At 42.1% G+C, this 18,372-nt stretch overlaps 1 long non-coding RNA gene across 1 annotated transcript; it reads right to left on the bottom strand.

Moving 5' to 3' along the window:
• Positions 1 to 3,063: 3,063 nt before the first annotated feature.
• On the bottom strand, positions 3,064 to 14,163 carry LOC101672661. The gene is made up of 3 exons (XR_198766.3): positions 12,167 to 14,163; positions 8,287 to 8,397; positions 3,064 to 3,170 (listed from the first exon to the last, which is right to left on the bottom strand). It is a non-coding gene; the product is annotated as an uncharacterized LOC101672661 (long non-coding RNA).
• Positions 14,164 to 18,372: the final 4,209 nt, after the last annotated feature.

Genomic DNA, 18,372 nt, shown 5'->3' with positions numbered 1-18,372 from the left:
TATATAGATTTATTGAGGTATAACTGACATATAACGTGGTTTAAGCTTAAGGTGTATTCTGAGAAACCAGTTTCACTTTGTTAGTCCAGAGATGTCCCAGCTTATTTGAGCATGGATGGCTCTTTTATGTGTGTGTGCCTGTGCTGCAACACCCATTCATTCCACAGAGCCTATTGTTCCGAGAAAACCAGTTTGAGAAAGATTGCACTAGCTGGTTAGGTACTGTCAGGAGTCGAGACACCAGCTGGGACTTGGCAACAGAAAATGTTGGTGAGTCTGAAGATAAAGCTTGCCCTGCCTATCTCTGCAGGTAATGGAGGCCAATTCCAGCCAGGCCACCCCTGAAAACTAGGCTCTATTATAAGGACAAAGGAGGGCTCAGGAAACTCCAGGCCAGGGATCCAGTGGTATCTCAGAAAGTACTGGAACCAGGGAATGGAATGTGGCAGGATCCTCTGAGTGTCCCATTCCTTCTGTCCTCCTTATATTAGCCTTGTTCCTTCTGTTCCTTCTGTCCCCTTTGCTCCTGCAACTCACAGAGCAGATGGACGCTGCTTACTGCCAAGTTCAGAGCTCTACCTTGGCACTAAAGGTTCAGGCCTGTCCCAGCCCACTCATCTGTAGTCATGGGACAGGTCACATTTTGTAAGATGGTTGCTGGTTCCCTTTCTTCTCAGGAGAGGGACACAGCTAGAGGGACACAGGCCCACTATACTCTCTTATATACAGTTGCCCACTAATAATCCTAAACCCTGGCCACGCCTTTCAATGACCTTGGAGGCATTTTCAAAATCTCTGTCTTGGGCAGAGATGCCAATACTGTATGTCTGGAGAGAGACACAGAAATTTGTATATTGTAAAAGTTCCTCTGATTTTGCCAGGGTATTGTTTTAGAATTATCCATCTACTGTTGTGTCCTGAATATTTACACTGTCCAGAGTTCTCAATCTTTGTTTTTTATTGTCCGCTCACCTGGGTTCCCCTCTGTCATTTCTCAACCAATCGAAATATTTCTCCTTTCTCGAGGCCTATTTTCAATGCCACCTACTCCAGGAAGTTTCCCAGATTCTGTCTGCCAGTTGAAATCAATATGCTAGTCCTTTGTTCTCTCACTGTGTTTTGCTATAATTCATTAGAAAGGACTCCTCCTTTCCCATTAGTTAGGGAGCTGCAGAGGACAAAATGTTATTTGGAATAATATTTTTCTGATTATAAGTAGCATATACTTATGTAAAATTTGGAACATTCACATGACTGGAATAAGAATAAGAAAGAATAAGAAAATCCATCATTCCCCAAATCAGAAATAGCTAGTTCTAAGTTTAAGTCTTTTTTCAATGGGCTATGTATGTATATTCTTTTCACCATTGGAGTCATATATAATTTTCTACCCTGCTTTTCTTCTGTTGAATTTATACTGAAAACATTTCTTAATGTTGTTGTTTCTTCAAAAGCATTATTTGAATGGCTTGTGTAACATCCTGCTGCAAAATGTACCACTTTATTGACTCATCTCTTAATTGTTGGACATTTATATTAGCTCGTATTTTTGCTCTTAAAAATAGCAAAGTGTGCTGGATATTTTTCATTTGTCTCTGCAGAGTCACTGTTTACCCTGGGCCCATATGGACTTTGTCGAAGAGCTCCTTTGCCTTTGGCTTTGCTTGGACTCAGAATGGGAAGTGCCAGCAAGAGACCAGAGTGGGGAGGGGGGTGGGGATGGGGCATTTGTTCCTCTAGTTGGTCACATGGAGGCCCCCTCCAAGTAGCATCTCCCTCCAGGTTCTAGAAACCCCTCATTCCCTGCTTTTTTTCTTGGCCATCAACTGGCACCATGAATTTCCATAGCTGGCTCCACAGTCCTGCTCTGTCTCTGGTCATGTCTCCACACGCTGTCCAAACTTTGTAAGATGTTGTCTTTTTGTTTGTTTCACTCTTTGAATTAAACTGTCTTCCGATTACTCAGTTTGAGCGTGCTGTTGCTTGACAAGATCCTGATAGATATACATGGCAACTGACACTTGTATCTAAATCTTTGACTACATTTGATTTTCCTCCTGGAGGTTCCAGATATATATATTTTTTAATTTTTATAAATCTATTTATTTGTTCTATCTTTTTTTAAAAAAATTCTATTTTATTTTTTCAGTGTCCCAAGATTCATTGTTTATGCATCACACCCAGTGCTCCATGCAATACGTGCCCTCCTTAATACCGACCACCAGGTTCGCCTAACTCCCCGCCCTCCCCTCTCCCTTCCGAAACCCTGTTTGTTTTTCAGAGTCCACAGACTCTCATGGTTCATCTCCTCCTCTGATTTCCCCCAATTCACTTTTCGTTTCCTTCTCCTAATGTCCTCCATGTTATTCCTTATGCTCCACAAGTGAAACCATATGGTAATTCCAGATAAATTCTTAAAAGTTAAGGGAGTTGAGGGAAATTGGAAGGGGAGGTGAACCATGAGAGACTATGGACTCTGAAAACAATCTGAGGGTTTTGAAGGGGCGAGGAGTGGGAGGTTGGGGGAACCAGGTGGTGGGTATTAGAGAGGGCACGGATTGCATGGAGCACAAGGTGTGGTGCAAAAACAATAAATACTCTTACACTGAAAAGAAATTAAAAAAAAAAAAAAGAAAAGAAAAAGAAATGCAAAGCACACCAAACCCAGAATTTCTAGCATCTCTCTCCAGGTACCCTCTGGGAAATTCTAAGACATTTATAATTGCAAGGTATATACTGAAATCATTATTTTAAATTTTTTTTTAATTTTTTATTTTTTATAAATATATATTTTTATCCCCAGGAGTACAGGTCTGTGAATCGCCAGGTTTACACACTTCACAGCACTTACCAAAGCACATACCCTCCCCAATGTCCATAACCCCACCCCCTTCTCCCAACCCCCCTCCCCCCAGCAACCCTCCGTTTGTTTTGTGAGATTAAGAGTCACTTATGGTCACTTATTGGACAGCCACATGCAGAAAAATGAAATTGGACCATTTCCTTACACTACACACGAAAATAGACTCAAAATGGATGAAGGACCTCAATGTGAGAAAGGAATCTATTTTAAATTTTTATTTTAATTTTAGGTCTGATTTCTGGAAGGCAAGATCAAAGACATTATCAGAGGAAGTTTGATCATTTGGTTATAATTAAGTCCTAGGCACCTGAAAAAAAAAAAAAGTGGATTAACGATTAGATGCAATTTACGGCACTTAATATGTATTGTTACATTGTTTTCCCAAAATCAATTATGCCAAATTCTGCTCCTCCTGGTAGTGCTTGAGGACACTAAAACTTGCCATTTACAATCTTCTTTTTTTTTATTATTATTATTTTTTTGTTCAGTCCGCCACTGTATAGTACATCATTAGTTTTTGATACAGTGTTCAGTGATTCATTAGTTACATATAAAACCCAGTGCTCATCTTAGCATGTGCCCTCCTCAAGACCCATCATCCTATTACCCCCTCCTTCCACTCCCCTCTCCTCTAAAACCCTCAGATTGTTTCCTGGCGTCCATAGTTCCTCATTGTTGGCCTCCCTCTCTGATTTCTCCGCCTTCAGATTTCCCTTCCCCTATGGTCTTCCATACTATTACTTATGTTCTATATATGAGTGAAACCATATAATAATTGTCTTTCTCTGTTTGACTTATTTCACTTAGCATAATCCCCTCTAGTTCCATTCATGTCTATGTAAATGGTGGGTATTCATTGTTTCTGATGGCTGAGTAATACTCTGTTGCATATATGTACCACATCTTCTTTATCCATTCATCTGTTGAAGGGCATCTTGGCCCCTTCCACAGTTTGGCTATTGTGGACATTGCTGCCGTGAACATTCGTGTGCATGTGCCCCTTCTTTTCCCTACATCTGTGTCTTTGGGGATAAACACCTAGTAGTACAATTGCTGAGTTGTAGAGTAGCTCTATTCTTAACATCCTGAGGACTCTCCATATTGTTTTCCAGAGTTGGCTGTACCAGCTTGCATACCCACCAACAGTGTAAGAGGGTTCCCTTTTCTCCACATCCTCACTAACAACTGTTGTTTCCTGTTTCGTTAATTTTTGCCATTCTAACTTGTGTAAGACGGTATCTCATTGTGGTTTTGATTTGTATTTCCTGCTGGCTAGTGATGCTGGAATCTTTCATGTTTTAACCTGCATTTAATTGATTATCAGAGAAGATGAATTTTTTCACATATTTTTATTTTTTTTTATGAATGACCAGGCCTAATTTCATCCTCTATCCCTCATAATATTTATCTATCTACCTAGAGTTATAATCATAAAAATTGCAACTGATATTATCACTATTGCCAATATGGGCAATCAGATGAAAGTGTGGACTGTTAGAAAAATCAGAGATCAAAGAGAAGCTACAAAACAGAAAAAATAGAATAGCATCTATTAAACGAGATTGCTTAAAGACCACAAGCGTTTTTAGTCAATGGAGTCATAATTGTATTATAAAGATAGTAACTAATAGTTATCAAATTCCTGTCTGCCAAGTGCTCTGCTGGATGATTTGTATTTGTCAGTCCATCAAACCCTTAACATATGCTCTGACTGATCAGTACATTCAATAACCACCAAACAATTTCTGGACAAGATTTCCAAAGCTCAACCCCCTCTCCTACCACCACTGAGTTCTATAAGTGCTAGAAACTCAATCTTTCTTTCCAAAACAGCCCTTAAGTAATGAGACATGAGCTCCAGTGTGACTCAGCCTTATGGATGCTGCAACATCCCTAACCTGTGGTTCCAAAGTTAGGCAAAAAAGGAAATGCTGAAATTCTACTAGACAGACACTCTGTTCTTGGATATTCCCGGTTTGCTTTTATAAACACTGGGGGCTTGAAAGATTTGCACAAACATCCGATAACATTTGCAATTTTGCTGCTTAAAGCAAAGTGTTGGAGATTCGTTGGTTGGAGAGAAGAGATTTTTAGAAAACAGTCATATAGATGTTACTTCAAAATTCTCTTTCACAGGTTCTATTTTAGAATGAAGTGAAAAGATTTCCAGGGCAAGATATGGCCAGTTGCAGAGGCTGGAAGCAAGCTTCTCCTGAGATAAGCCAGCACTGACAGGCTTGCCTGGCTTCACACTCCTTTTGACCTTGTTCGTCCTCTGAGTTCTCCCCTTCTAGGTTGACACCCCATGTTTTTGGCACCTCAGTATTTTCCATTCTTAGAATATTGGACTCACTTTCCTTATTTTATGCTCCCTTCTTTTTTTGGAGGGATAATAGCAAGTAAGCAGTCAATTCTTTCTGGGGTTTGATAGGGCAGGGGGAAAAAAGTGGTAGTTTCATAGAAGAACTGAATGCTATTTCTGAGCTCTGTGGCTTTGTGCAGATTTTTACTTCTGTAAAAGGTTGTGTTTTATGTATTATAGTCTTGTATTTCTGCTCCTTGCTGTGGGCAGCCAAGCCTCTGTTTTAATTTCATATTACTTTGGCTGGTAACGATGAGTCTGGAAGATAAAACAGCACTCCGAGACAATTCTCCCTTCCATTATGGCTCAAACTGCCCCTAAAATATTGGTTAAAATATTTAAAGTAAAATAAAAGGAGGAAGAAAAAAAGCAATGTCCCAATGCCCTAGTCCCAGCTGATACCAGCATCATTCCATGGGTGCGGTCATCCAGATGTTAGTTCCTCCAGATGTGCAAACTTATCCACCCCCAGGCAGACCCACCTGAGCTCTATATGGGAATGTGATGTATGTGAGGTCAGGTTGCTCACCTCCAAGTCACATGTTTAAATAAAAGATGCTTCAGCCACTGGGTGTTCTAAGCCCAGCTCCCCATCCCTATCAGGTCTGCAGATCACTCAGGCTTTGGGCTCCCAGAGGAAGGAGAAGAGACCATTTGTCCGAGGAAATGTCTGTAATACATGTTAAGTGGCCCGTGAGAGAGCCCTCTCATTTATTGGCTGAAACATGAAACGGAAAACATGTGCAGCTAGCACAGGGCCCCCAAAGACTCTTGCTTCTTCCCAGGAAATGGAGTGATGAAGGATGGAGCAAACACGTGAATTCAGGCAGCCCACATGCCTGGGTGTTTCACAATGCAAAAAGCATCTGTTGGGTGGAAATCCTGGGCATTGGGATTGGAATTTATAGAGACAGATTGACTTCTAGTCTCTAGCTGGGACTCTGTTCCTGCTGCTATGGGAATAGATTTTCCATGAAGCAAGTAGGAAACATTCCTCATTCAATTATGTGTTTATTGATGTATTTGATGCTCATTTGTTGAATGCCAATGTCTATGTTAGGGGCGGGGAACTAAGATGAATAAAGCATGGACCCTACTTTCAAGGAACTCACTCACTAATGGGAAGAGAAAGATGGATAAGGGAATATTTATAAACTGAAAAGTCAGTGTGACTAAAGAAATGTACATCAGGATTCGGAAGGAAGCTGACAGTGTCGCCATCTGTAAACCATAATTTTTGCTGGTTTGGTCCATCAAAGATCTGTTTTGCCTTCTTTCTGATAACATTAAAAATAAATTTGTATTTGGGTATTCATCTCACTCACATCCACCAGCTGTACCCTCAGCCCAGGAGTGGACCCTGAATGGCTATGGGCAACCTCCCCGTCCCGTGTCTCTCTGGCCAGAATCTGGCTCAGGGCATATAATCCAACTTAAGTGGATGTGATTCAAAAGGGAGTAATGGGAGCTTCTGAGAGAAAGGTCCAGCTGCTTTTTTAAGAGAACTTCTGTGGAAGTCAGCCTTCTCTCTGCTAGATGGCTATGGTTTCTGGGACCTCATTGTTCATAGGGACTATAGCCTTGTAAGACCCCATAAAAGGTAGAGTAGATATGACAAGTAATGAAGTTTAATGCTGGGGCTGCAAACATTGTCTAAATCCTATCCTACCACCTATCAGCTTCTCAGTTCAATACACTGATAAGTCCCTTCATTATCTTAACCACTATGGGTCAAGTCCTGCCTGGAAAGATCCAGAGTGTTTTAAAAAAGAAGTAGGAATTTATATTAATAACAATAACTAAAATTGTTGAGCACTTACCCACATGGCAGGTACTCTGCTAAATATTTTATAAGTATGATTTTATCTAACACTCACAGTGATCATAGGAGATAGATTATTTTTACCCCTGTTTTACAGATTGTAAATGAAGGCTTAGAAAGGTTAAATGACTCACCCAAGGGCAAAAAGAACAAGTACTGAAGATTGTGATTATTGGTAAGACGTCAGATCAAATGAGGACTGACACATGTCCATTGGATTGAATAATGTGAAGTGCACTGAAGGCCTTAGGAAAGGCATTTTGGGCAAATTCTAAGAGAAAAAGTCAGGATGAGGTGGATAAAATTATGAATAAGAGCTAATGAAATGGAGATATTGGTGTGGACAACATTTTGAACATCAACAACAAATTAGTACCATCACAAATACCATGTCTACCTGAAAATGTACATGAAAACCGTGTTTCCATCTGAAACTTTTGTATTCCTGGCTAAGACATATAAAGTCCGGGTCACAGACGGCAAATATATGACATGAGTACCATTACATCTCCCATCCAAGCCTCTGGCAGGCATCACTAATTTATTAGAGCATTCCTTCCCACTGAGTTCAGATGTAGCCTCTGAGTCTTTGTCAGTGATGTTTCAGTTGCCACAACCAATTAACTGATTGGCATGTAAGCTAAAATCTACCTGACATCTACAGTCAGTCTAACCAGAAAATAAGCTGGGATCCCTCCTCCTGTTGCGTGTTTTTAAGAGATACCTAGTCACTGTGCTCTTGCTCTTTTTCCCTGTCTCTAAATGAGAACCAGTCTTTTAATCCAATGATAGTCAAAAACTCTCACCAAACAAGTAGGCAAAGAGCACTAGAGGGACAGGCATGGCACTTGCCTCTTGGAAGCCATATAAACCACAAGGAAAGCAGGTAGGGCCGACATGCGACATGAGAGGGTAAGGCGGTAAATGTAGCAATACAGAACCAATTAGAAAAAAAAAAAAAAAGATGAAAAGCACAGATAAGAGAATACATGAGAATGAGAGAGAAAACCTAGTAAGAAGGCCAAACACATGTTTAATTGAAGTCCCACAAGGGGAAAAAGAATAGAATAAGACAGACACAATATTTGGAGAACTTAGGGCTGAGAACTTTCCAAAATGATAAAATACCAATGTACAGATTTAAGAAGCACAAACAAACTCAATGTATGATTTTTAAAAAGAAATCTAGAGACATCATAATAAAAGGTCAGAAATACAATTGGGGGGGAAAAAGATTACCTCCAAGGAATCAACAGTTAGACGAGCAGCCAACTCCTTGATAGCGACGATGAAAACCAGAGCAGAGCGAGTGATGATAACCTCGAAGGAACTGGATAAGTTCAACTGGAACTGAAAGAAAATCATGGTCAGCCAAGAATTCTCAACATTGGGAAATCATCCATAAAGCCATTTCACACCTAAACTAAGAGTTTGGACCAACAGACTTGCACTACCAAAAATACTCTGATGTGTATTATTCGGACAGGAGAATGATCCCATCAGGAAAGTTAAAGATGCAGGAAAACTAAAGAGTCACAAAAGTAATAAAAATGTGAGTAAATCTAAATGAATATTTACTAAGGGATTATTGACTAAGGGAGTATAAAGGAAAAATAGTAACATCTCATGAGGTTTAACATATATTTTTAGAGATGATTAAAATACAGAACAGTAGCATATAGGTTGAAAAGAAGTAAATGGCGTTTAAAGATCAAAGTTCTTTGCATTTTTCAGAAGAAAGGTACCATTTAGATTAACAAGTTTTTAGTCATTAAGAGCACAACTTGCATAAAAACAAATGTCATTGAAAAGACAAAGTTTATTTGTGAAGTTATTAGTTATGGTTGACTCTGAAATGGGATTATATGCATGGGCATGGTTGGTTGTGTTTCGTTTTTGCTTTTTTTTCAAATTTTATTTATTTATTTGAGAGAGAGAGAAAGAGAGAGAGCATGAGAGAGGGGAGGATCAGAGGGAGCAGCAGACTCTCTGCTAAGTAGAGAGACTGATGCAGAACTCGATCTTAGAACTCCAGGATCATGACTTGAGCCAAAGGCAGATGCTTAACCAACTTAGCCACACAGGCACCCTTTGTTTTTGCTTCTTTATAATGTTTTGCGGTTTCCAACTTTCTACAATGAGCGTATAATCCTTTACCAGTAGAAACCAATAAAATATTGAAAATCAAAGTATCATCTACAGTGGAAGAAAATAACCCAATTCTGCCACCTGCTAAAACCATAGTAAAAGACTTCCCCATGCTAGAAGGCACGTTAGACTCAAAGTCTGTGGTTTGTTCTCTCTTCTGTCAATCAAATTTCATTCTGAGGAGTAAGAACAGTGGCCTATGTGATTGACAGAATCAGATCATTTCAACTCCTGTTCGAAAATGAAACCTGTACTCTCACATTGTTTCACATTCTTTCCCAACTTGGTGCAGCCACCGGGACTAGAAGCTTCAATTCTCTAAAAGCAAAAAGTGTTCCATTGGAGGATGGAGGGCTCAGGAAGGTGGAGTGGAAACCATCTGTCACCAGAATTAGGGATCCCATTCCTACAGTGGGGACTGGAAGCGAGCCCTGCTGAAGGGCAGATGTGGGGCCAAGATGGCTATGTGGAGTGCTTGTGTTCAGCTCCAGTGTTTTAAACATGGCAGCAACTTATACATCATCCTGATGTTACAGACTTGTTCCTTCAGTCCTCTCCACCAGAAATCAGCCATCCTGTCTTATGCCACCACATAAGCTGTATTGAGCAAGATGTTGTCACCAAACCAGGAACTTTGGACAAGATTACTCTTAGGAGCAAATACCAGTGTCCTCCTTGCAATGAAGACTGGGATAAAGATTTGTGGGACAGATGCACCTCGTATGATATCTGGGGCACAGCCAGCTAGTGTGACAATAGCCCTGCCAGCAACATAGTTATGGAACATGAGAGAACTTTGGCTTCAGGCATATGCATTCCCAAGTCTCTGCCTTATGTTCTGCCATGGAAAAATAGTGGAAATGCGCCCTGCGTATCAATCTTGTGGGATGCCTAGCCCTAGAAGGCTTTTCCTTCTTCCTGCTACCAGTAGGTTCTTCATTTTTCTCCCAATCTAATTAAAAATAAACTAACTTTGAAAAAGAAGGAAGAGGGAGAGAAGCAGTGTCCCAGCCTGGAGATTTGCAGTTTGCTTCTGCCTCTCTGGTATCCACCTGGAAAAATGTGTAGCACTACACATTCTCCCCACGTCATTACCCCCAGATATCTTGAGTTTGAATCCCTGGCCCCACAGCCAAAAGCTCTGTGTTAGTGCCTTAGTTTCTGACTATGTAAGGCAATAGGAAGTAGGGCAGTGCTGAAAGTGATAATTCCCCTGAAGAATGTTGGGGAACTCCCTAACACTTTGCACAACTCTCAGATACTCAGTGTGAGCTGGGGTCAAACTCCACCAAAGGTCAGTCAAATGGACATTTGCCCAGTGACCTGGTGGTGGAAGAGGTGGAGAGCAGAATGGTGGCCTAAACTTTCCAACTTTCCACAAAGATGGATGGGAACAGATGTGGCTCTGGCTCCTAGAAAAGGAACCCCAGCTAATGTACTCACATCCTGAGGATTTGCCCAGCTTGTTCAGCAGAGGCCATTGGAACTTGGGTGTGATGTTAAGAGCCAAATCTAAATACCTTGAGCCTTCTCCAATTCTACAGTACTGGGAAAACATCTTGCGTTTGCTGACCATGGGATGGCCTTCTACCCAAGAGGGACAGGCTCTGCTGTTCCCAGCTTCTTTCCATGTGGATGTGGGCGTGACATGTGCTCCTATAACAGCTCAGGAACCACAGATTCTGCTGTACTCTGACATTTTTAGTCAGAAGGGACCATCAAGGTCATCCAGGGATGCTTGACTTCCTTTCCATCATCCTCAGCAAATGGCCTGGAGCCTTCTGTTTTAACACCTCCAGTAACAGGAAGCTCACTCCCTAAATTGGCAACCTAATTGCATATTTGGGGGGATTTGGGGGTTTTATTTTTCATGTCTCATGAGAGTCTTTCCTTGTAATGAACAGAAACTAACCTTCTTATAGTTCTTTTCTTTATGGTCTTAGATAGAATGACCATATTATTTATTGTCCAAACCCAGATTTATGTTTGAGACTAAATAGGGATGTTATTAATAATTATACCAGGACAAAGAAAGTAAATTGGAACTCTCTTGGCAAAACAAGACTTAAGACTGCCCCTGTCTTAGGTTTACCCTAGGGATAACTAGAATAATTCAAGTTCCCCTTCCTTAAGAGTCACTCACATTTAAAAACACTTGAATTACTCCCTGATCTTTTCTCCTCTAGAATGAATATGGGAGGCCGACTTCTTTAGTAGAAAGATCAATTGGGCTAAGGATAAGAAACAGCTATGACTTTTGGAGGGTATATTGGAAAGGACTAATTGTCTTGCAAGATCCAATGTTATGTCCTGATATCCCAGAAAAGAAAGCAATTTATAACATTCTGAAGTGAAAAGCCTGTCAGAAGGACATGAGATCAGCCACATGAATTGTGAAACATAAATTGTGGTTTTATTTGTTCTGCAGAAGTATTAAAAAATTGCAAATTTGTCATGAGGCACTATAGCGTGGCAGTGGTGGGTGCCAAATTTTGTCTGCAGCTTGGGGCTGAGCTGGCTTCATCAGAATCTGGTGGGAAATATATTAAAAATCAGATTCCAGGGCCCCATCTCAGAATTTCCAGAGGGACCTGGAGCCTTTGCATTCAGAAAAGCTCTGGAAGCAATTCTAACGGTGAACCAAGTTTGAGACCCGCCAGCAAAATGGTCAAGAACACCAACTTTGGTTCCATACATTCATTCACGACACAAACATTTATTAAAAACCTACTATGTGTCAGACACATTCTAGGCACAAGAAAAAAAAACAGCAGTAGACCACAAAAAAACAAACAAACAAACAACAAACCCAAGGCATAAAAGTCAAACAAATTTGTGGTCAAGGGCTAGTCTGATATTACTATGTGACTCGACTCTTCAATGCCTCAGTTCCCACCACTCTGAAACAAGGATAATATCTGCCTCATAGGGTTGTGATGTTTAAATAAGGTGAGATGTGTAAAGTGCTTACCCCAGTGTCTGGTCCACAGCAAGCACTCCATAAATGTTAATTATGAAGACCATACCATGTTGAGGGTGATGATGATGCCAAGGACAATGAGGATAAAGCCAAAAAAAGAAAAAAAGAAAGCTTATTAATATCATCCCATGGTGACATGGAGAGACTAACTGGCATCACATCAGAGTTCTCAGTGGACGATGTAGCCTCTTCTTTTATTTTGACTTTGGATGGCATTTCTTTATATTACTTGGTCTCACGTATAAAATGAAGGACCTATATATGATGACAAATAAAAATTCAGTTCACCCACATTCATGTTTTATAAACCCCAATTCACTCAAACATGCCTCCAAAACCAGTGTCTGGGGATTTGACTACAGTCTGACTTCCTTCTGGACCATTCTAGCAGTTGATGTTCACCTTGTCATGAGGCCCCAGGTTTAAATGTATCACTTCAGGTGTGATCTGAACTAAAAAAGGTACAACGAGATAAAAAATGGAGCCAAAGTATCATTTCCATTATTCCAGTCCTTGTATATAGCAAAGCTTCAGATTGGGTTCATGTATCCAATGATTGAGATAAGCAGTGGCTCGGGAAGAAGACAGAGCAATAGAGGGAGTATGCAGAATCAGACCACCAGGGAGTGAGGCAAAGCCATAGAGGCAGAGGAGGCTGAGAAGCTGCCTATTTTTGCAGGCAACAGCTTTCACTCCTCCAAGGAGGTCAGCAGAGATTGTAATGAGAACATGTTGGCCAAGGCCATGATTCACTGTCCAAAACTGGGCTGGGCCCCTCACACTGGGAGAATTTCACAGTTTTTCACATTATTCCCAAACCCCACTCCTCTTTTTAAGGGTGTCATTCAGGGTTTATTACAGAAAGGGTCCAAAGGCCTCCATTCATATATCCTAGGGGGCCCGAGGCTTGGGAAGAGTAGCTGTAGTGATGAGGGCAGCCAGGAGTGGGGAGAAAGGGCTGTTCTGGGAGAGATTAGCAGGAAAGCTCCTACGAGGGAAAGCTCAGCTCTTTCTGTTCACACAGCCTTGGTCCGGAGCCCTGAAGAGAAGCAAACACTGAAATGCAATGGAAGAATCAGAAGTTGGAACGAAGTGCTGCTGCCAAGAAGCCGCTGGCTGGCTGCAGTACCGCCACATACAGCTGCACAGTCCGGGCACTGCATAATTCCAGAGAATAGCATTCACACAGATCAGGAATGGGTAGACATTTTCTGCCCAAATTATAAATAATTTGGCCTGGTGAGCCATTTAACCTCTGTCACAACTACTCAGCTTTGCTGTTATAGCTAAGGTAGTTTGATAAAATACAGGACACCATGCCTTTTTATGTAATGGGAAAGCAACCACAGTCAATATGTAAATGATTCGTCATGACTGTGCTCCAGTGAGACTTTATAAAAGTAGGCAGGGAGGCAGCTTTGATGATGATGCAGCCCCTGGGGTTTTGTAATGCAGCCGTCCTTGCCCACAGCAGTACCAACAAGGTAGCCCCATTTTCAAATAGCATGACAAAGGAGAGCAGCAGCTTTCAAACACATCTGACCACAGCCCCTAGAGTAAAGACATACATTTCATGCCACGATCAAGCTTCACAAAGCCATACTTAGCCTCATTTAGGATGATACACTCTGGGATAGTCTATATTCTATTACTTCCTTGCAACAACCAATACAACTAATTTTGCAGTCTACTAATGGGCCTCAATTCCTGGATTGCTGGACTTGGAGCCAGGAGATCTGTGTTTCAGGCTTAGATCTAACTCTTACCAGCAGTTATCTTTAGAATCACCTTACTTGAGACTTTGTACCTGAAAATGGGTATCATAATTATTTCAGAGTGACTTTATAGGAGAAACATGAAGCAATTCAGTTCCTCAGGATGGGGGACTGACCACTGGTGGTTCCTGGGATGGCTTTAGGTAGTACACAGGTGTACATTGTAGGCACTACTCTATTCTTTATGAAAACACAAAAAGATCAAATGCATAATGTTACCAGTGATACAGAGCCTCCTTTCAAAATAAATTTATTCAAAATAAATTATTTAAGTTTATTTGTATCATTTATATTTAAATAAATTTCTTTAGATTAGGTTAGAGAAAAATATTAAGCAAAGAAGCGTACCAGTTATATGTGAATGTGGTAGAATCTGTGCAGATGGGGAGTACATGAAGTCTGGGAGGTATGGAGATGATGTATGAGCAAGTACAATCTAAAAGATGGCAGATGAGACATGGTGACTCCTTAGAGATCTGAGCTGAGTGTCTGAGTCACTGCTGACTCCCTGGAACTAGACTGGCTTACAAATGATGCTTGATAAGTGCTTATGATGGGTGTATGATGAACGGATGGTGGATGGATGGATGGATGGATGGTGCATAGGGAAATGGGTGAAATAATCAAACCCTAACTTGTTGGTGTCCTTTTGAGGTCTTGGGGTCCTAGTTACAAAGGATGAAGCATAGTGTCAAACGTGTCAGTGACTTCAGAGCCTGGGGGCGGGAAAGGGAAGCAGACATTCCTTCTCTGAGGTGTCATCTGGATGCCCAAACTCTCCACACTGCCACAGTTAGCAACTGAGCCATGGAAACACTAGGCTAAGACAGGAAACACTAAGCTGAGGCCAGCTATTTTGCCCAATCAAAATGTCATCCCTGGACCTAGGCACTGGCAGCAAATAACTAGTAAAGCAAACATGAATGGAAATATCTAGAACTATAAATGTTTGGAAATACTGACTTGTGTAAGTCTGAACTTCTAGCATTTGCTGATGAGAAAGGCACCTTTCAGGTGCATCCCACAGGTGCAGAGGGCACCAGTGACCAACAGCAGCCTGGTGTCTAAACTATAAGGAAGCACAAGTACACTGGGCTGCCCCACAGAGGTAGGAGCTCCCACCACAGGCCAAAAGCTAATGAGGGCATTTCTGTTGGCCTTTGGCAGAGGGGGGTGATACCTTACACGTCCAAGGACATCCCTTATAATTCAAACTCTCTCTATTTCTCTTGTGACAAAATACTTTAAAAGACATCACAGGCTCAACTTATTTTTGCAATCCTGGGACAGACCTTTCTGCTTCTGCCTGCCAACTTCATGCTGAAAGATTTAAAGTGATGCTGCTTCCATCTCTCCCTCATTTCTGTGCAAGGAAAGAACCAAAGGGAGTGCATACGGAGTGCGGTCTTCCTTGAGAGAGTAACAGTGTGGAAACAGAGCTAAGATCCAGCCTCTGGGCACAAGCCCTAGATCCCTCCTTGCTAGCATATTCCTCTACCTCTCTGTGCATCTGTTTCCACCTCTGTAAAGTGGGACTAACGTCCACAGGGCTGTTGTGAGAATTAAATGAGTTAACAAAGGGAAACATTCCTGGAACATAGTATGCACTCATCAATGTTACTTATGCTATGTTCTCATTCTGTATCAGAAAGGTTCACTTTGAGAATATCCTTAATTCCTGAAAAATTAGGAATTATTCCAAGTTTTGAGAGTGTATCACTAAACATCAAAGGTTACGTGAGTTACCAAGGTCTAGCAAACAGAAGCAGGACACAAATTAGACTTGATACCAAACTCCTTGTCTTCTCTCCTGCCATCCCACGTTACTGTGCTAATCTAATTCAGCCATTAGAAGTCATTTCCGGGGGCGCCTGGATGGCTCAGTGGGTTAAAGCCTCTGCCTTCGGCTCAGGTCATGATCCTAGGATCCTGGGATTGAGCCCTGCATTGGGCTCTCTGCTCAGCAGGGAGCCTGCTTCCTCCTCCCTCTGCCTACTTATGATCTCTGTCTGTCAAATAAATAAATAAAATCTTTTAAGAAAAGTTATTTCCTTAAAGTGTTAATGCCCCTTGGTTTATATTTTCAACTTTTTCAATCTAACAATAGACTAAACTCTTTCCTTTTTTCCTATTAATTGTTTTTTGTCCAGTGGAGAATGTGTGTGAGCAAGTGTGTGTGTTTGTGTGTGTGTGTGTGCTGGGTTGAAAAGAGTGGCCAAATCTGACACAAATTATCTTGAAGGTGAACCTGCTTTCATCTTTCTTCTGTGAGACTCAGTGTTGAGGGTGTGTGGAAGAGACATCATCCACAGTGGCTCCTGCTGGCAGGGACCCCTAGTCCCCTGGGAAGACTATCCAGAAGGCTGGGGCTGCTAAGGGTGGTTGGGGAAATGGGAGCCTGTTTTTGGTTCCAACTCTTTCCAGGATTTATTATGAGCATAAAACATCTTACCCTCTGAGGGACTACAGCCATAGAGAAGGAACAGGCAGAAATGAAGGAGAAAAAGAAAAGAACTTTAAGGGAGGTTTCCCCCCACAGTCTACGATTTCCCCTGAAGAAGGAAACGGGGAGCACAGCATGAACAAGGGGAGGTGAGTGGAGCCTAGAGCAAAGTAGAAGAGAGCAGCCCCAAAGAAAGGGAGAAAGAAATGCTGGGAGATTTCAAGGGCCATTTATGAAGGAAGAAGAAAGGAAGGGAGGGAGGAAGGAATGCTGCCTCAGTTTTCAGACTCTCCATGACCCATGATCATTCTTAGACAAGCAGCTTCCAGTGTGAAACATCAGCTGTGGTCCCCAGGGTTCCTCCGAGAGCAGATGGCTTGTTCATGCAGTTCTGCATGGGTTTTTTCAGCCACCAAAGAAACCCACATCGAGCAGAGACTGTGGACGGTGAGCCGGGAACTCCAGGAGGCTCTTAGGATTCCTCTGTGCTAGAATAAAACAGCATCCCTGCTCCCGCGAAACTACTGTGCCATGGGGAAGACAAACAATACACACAAAGCCAGGCATGCTGATCAATAAGGAAGGAACAGAATACGAGCAGAGAGAGTAACAAGAGTAACAAGGCACCCCTTTGGGGGTAGGGTTTGGAGAAGGCCTTATGGGGAGCAGGATGGAGAGCGTTGTGGGAGGGAGGGAACTGTGCATGTGGAGGGGCAGAAAGAAAGGAGGTGTCGGGACAGTCAGCCTGAAGTGCCCCAGTGAGGGAGAGCAAAGCAAGGCAGGATCATTCAAGAGACAGGAGGGCCTGGCAGGATTTGAATTGTATTCTGAGGGTCTGTGGAAGTCAATTTGGGCCTCTGTCTTTGTATCTGAGAGAACTTTCTTCCCAGCAATGTATAAGCTGTATATGTTTTTTGTTTTTTTGTTTTTTTATGTTCAGTTAGCCACTGTAACGTATGTAATTAGTCCTTGATGCGGTGTTCAGTGATTCAGTAGTTAAGTATAACATTAGCTTAAGGTAATATCTTTGCAATGCCTACACTTGGGGGATGGCTGGGGATCAAGGGTCAACCTAAGCACAAACATTTTTCTCTTAAGACAGGCTCACTGCCTTGGCTGACATCAAAGCCACTGGGGAGCTTTGTAAACATTCGGATGGACGCCAGGTCTCCACGCCAGGCCTCCCACACCAGAGTCCCTAGGGGTGGGGTGGGGGTGTCAAGGCCCAGATGATCTTGCTGCCTGGTCAGGGCAGAACACCCCTGCCTTATAAAGTTCCAACTTACACCCTCAGCCTCGGAAAACTCTGGTCACACCAAAGACCACATCAAAGATGGTGCCCTATGAATGGTTTTCCCTCTGTTGATAATGACTCAACCAAAGCATTTCTCCCCTGCCCCATTTACCTGCCTCAGGGTTCTTAGGAAAGTAAACCTGTCCATTTGTCAATATTTACTCTGTCTGCTGCCCTCAACAGAAGAAGGGAAAACTGTTTTCCCTGTCGAACGAGTGTTTATACAAAGGATTTGTAAGCTTTCTCAGAGCTATGGAAAATCAATCACCCTCAGTTAACCTGTGCCCTTAATGAGGTGATAGGTTTTCTCACAATCTTACCCATCAGGGGTGACAGTACATGGTTTGTCAACCGATGAGAATTCAGGTTAAAAAGGATTTTGCCCAGAACGCAGATGCTAGAAGTGTGGCCCAGTCTGACAGGGTGAAGCCTGCCCTGCTAATTCTGGGGGACAGTGTTGGTGGGGCTCCATGTGGGACCCAGTCAGGAAGGACTGGCAAATGTAAGGATTCTTATAAGAAGCCAGTATCCTCTGATACTCAGATAGCTCACCAGCCCATTACATTTGCTCCAGTCAATGGTATGCCCTGTGTTACCCCCATTCGATCTGGCTTCAGCAGCCTCAGGCACAACCACGTGGTTTTGGACATCCTGGCCACCTGGGACAGACACACTGAAATGCCAT

The sequence above is a fragment of the Mustela putorius genome, unplaced genomic scaffold, assembly GCF_011764305.1.
Source record: "Mustela putorius furo isolate JIRA1106 unplaced genomic scaffold, ASM1176430v1.1 tig00000788_pilon_pilon_pilon, whole genome shotgun sequence".
Lineage (NCBI taxonomy): Eukaryota > Metazoa > Chordata > Mammalia > Carnivora > Mustelidae > Mustela > Mustela putorius.
This window is presented reverse-complemented; position numbering and strand designations above follow the sequence as displayed.